Raw genomic sequence first — 3,290 nt, 5'->3', positions numbered from 1 at the left:
AACTTGAAAAAATAGTACTTCATTTTATATGGAATCAGAAAAAACCTCAAATAGCAAATACATTACTCAGAAATAAGAAAATATCAGGAGGTATCACGTTACCAGACTTGAGGCTATACTATAAATCTATAGTGATCAAAACAGCATGGTACTGGCACAAAAATAGAGAGGTAGATTATGGAACAGAATAGAGAAACAAGAGATGAACCCAGCTACTTATCGTCATTTGATCTTCAACAAGCCTATCAAAAATACTCAGTGGGGGAAAGACTTCCTATTTAACAAATGGTGCTGGGTGAACTGGCTGGTGATCTGTAGAAGACTGAACCTGGATCCCCACCTTTCACCATTAGCAAAAATTGATTCTCACTGGATAAAAGATTTAAACTTAAGACAGGAAACTATAAAAAATACTAGAAGAGAGTGCAGGGAAAACACTTGAAGAAATGTGGGAGAATATTTTATGAGGAGGACCCCCCAGGCAATTGAAGCAACACCAAAAATACATTACTGAGATCCGATCAAACTAAAAAAGCTTTTGCATAGCCAAGAGCACAGTAAGTAAAGCAAACAGATAACCTTTGGAATAGGAGAAGATTTTTGCAGGTTATGCTTCCAACAAAGGTCTGAGAACTAGAATCTACAGAGAACTCTAATCAATAAGAAAAGAACAAATAATCCCATTTCTATATGGGCAAGAGATTTGAACAGAAACTTCTCTGAAGACAGGTGCATGGCCTATGAGCACATGAAAAAATGCTCATCACCCTTAAACATCACAGAAATGCAAATCAAAATCACTTTGAGATATCATCTAACTCCAGTAAGATTAGCCCACATCACAAAATCCCAAAACTACAGACGTTGGCATGCATGCTGAGAGAAGGGAATGCTTCTACACTGCTGGTTGGAATGCAAGCTTATACCTTTTTGGGAAAAAGTTTGGAGAACACTCAAGGAACTAAAAGTAGATCTACCATTCGATCCTGCAATTCCTCTACTAGTTATATACCCAGATGATCAAAAATTATTTTACAACAAAGACATTTGGAAAGAACGTTTATCGCAGCCCAATTCATAATTGCCAAGACATGGAAACAGCCCAAGTGCCCATCAACCCACGAATGGATTAACAAATGGTGGTATATGTACACCATGGAATACTATGCAGCCATAAAAAAGATGGAGACATCACATCTTTTATGTTTCCCTAGATGGAGCTGGAACATATTCTTCTCAGTAAAGTATCTCAAGAATGCGGTAAAAAGTATCCAGTGTACTCAGTACTATTATGAAATCAATATATAACCAGCTACACACTCATATGAATGGTAAAACATAACTATAGTCCAGAAAGTAGAAGGGAAGAGGAGAGAGTGGGGAGGGGACAGGAGACATGGGAGAAGGGAGGGTATTTGGGGGGACCTCACCTAATGGGCATGAGGCAATGGTACATTTTAAAACTTTTAAGAAATGAGTGTAATTGTGATGGATATGTTACTTATTTCAATGTAAGCATTTCACATTGTATATCAAAGCAGTACACTGAACCCCATAAATGCATCAATGTACAAAGTTACGATTTAATAAAAAATAATAATTTTTTAAAAATAAGCATAACTTTACCCTCTTTCCTCCCACATCTTCACCCCCACACACCCCGCAGAAGCCCATCATTCTTCCCCACTCCTGCATTTCCCTCCCAGGAAACTGCTGCCTCCTTTTCAGGGAATCAGCTGCCCTGTTGAATGAATGAATCCCTGATGCTACTAAAATAACAACAACAACACTTCACTGATCACTTTGGAAGTTTTCAAAAGATGATGATTCATTATTTTGGAAAATAATAAATAATGGGGGAAAGTTAAGCATTTATCCTTCTTTTCCTATATGAACTGTACCTTAGGCAAATCAAATAGTTGAGGAGGGAAAGTTTGTCTTTGTAGAAGTTGATTAACGAAGGAATGTTAAAATTCAGCTATCACCATTTTGCAAAAGCTGATGAATTAAGGGATTAAGAAGCAATCATCTGGCTCGGCGCCTGTAGCTCAACCAGCTAAGGCGCCAGCCGCATACACCTGAGCTGGTGGGTTCAAATCCAGCCCAGGCCCGCCAAACAACTATGACAGCTGCAACTAAAAAACAGCCAGGCGTTGTGGCAGGCACCTGTAGTCCCAGCTACTTGGGAGGCAGAGGCAGGAGAATCGCTTGAACCCAGGAGTCAGAGGTTGTTGTGAGCTGTGATGCCATGACACTCTACCCAGGGTGACAGCTTGAGGCTCTTTCTCAAAAAAAAAAAAAAAAAAAAAAAGCAATCATCAATGGCTATTAATAGCATAAAAAGAGGAACAAGAAGATATTATGTCTCCTAATGGAAGTTAAGACATCACCTATGAAGTCTTGCAAAAAAAGAATTGAACCTGAATCTGAGTAAAGGCTACGGTGACTTAAAATATACAGGAAATATAGGAGACAATAAACCATATTAGAACACCACTAAAGGGGTACCATGATCCAAAACAAGGGAAACTTTTGAGACAAATGACCCAGTTTTTCCAGTAAATAGCTTGGGAAAATGAGATGGAGGGAAACCTGTAGATTAAATGAAACTCAGGAATTATGTTTAGACTATCATGATGTGTCAACCTGTTTGGCTCCTAATTCAACAAATCTTAATAAAATTACAGGACAAATGGAGGAAATGTGAACAATGCCTGGATATTTAATGATATTAAAAAGTCTTATTGATTTGGAGGTGATGATAGGTTTGCGGTTCTATCTTTTAAAAGGAATCTTTCTCCTTCTCCTCCTAAGAACTACATACTGAGACAAATACTGACAAATGAAATGATGTCTGGGGTTTATTTCAAAATAATCATGAGGGATGGGGAATGGGCAGGGACATTGAGAAAACAAGACTATCCATGAGCTGACAACTGTGGAGGCAACTAGAGGCCCTAAGCAATTATCTACAGTTGTATATACTAAACTTTGAAATGTTCCTTTCTGGCCGCTGCTCACACCTATAATCCTACCACTCTGGGAGGCTGAGGCAGGTGGAGTGCCTGAGCTCACAGGTTCAAGACCAGCCAGAGCAAGAGCAAGACTTGGTCCCTAAAAAAAATAAATAAGTAAACAATAGCCAGGTGTGGTGGCGGGCACCTGTAGTCCACCTCAGCTACTTGGGAGGCTGAGACAAGATAATCACTTGAGCCCAAGAGTTTGAGGTTGCTGTGAGCTGTGACACCACGACACTCTACTGAGGGTGACAAAGTGAGACTCTGTCTCAA

General features: G+C 39.3%; 1 protein-coding gene across 1 annotated transcript in view; it reads left to right on the top strand.

The window, feature by feature from the left end:
* Positions 1 to 3,290, top strand: part of TMEM266 (transmembrane protein 266) — a 143,031-nt gene that overhangs the window by 71,017 nt on the left and 68,724 nt on the right. The gene's annotated exons all lie outside the window — the stretch shown is intronic.

The sequence above is a fragment of the Otolemur garnettii genome, unplaced genomic scaffold, assembly GCF_000181295.1.
Source record: "Otolemur garnettii isolate 467f Iridium unplaced genomic scaffold, OtoGar3 scaffold00011, whole genome shotgun sequence".
Taxonomy (NCBI): Eukaryota; Metazoa; Chordata; class Mammalia; order Primates; family Galagidae; genus Otolemur; species Otolemur garnettii.
This window is presented reverse-complemented; position numbering and strand designations above follow the sequence as displayed.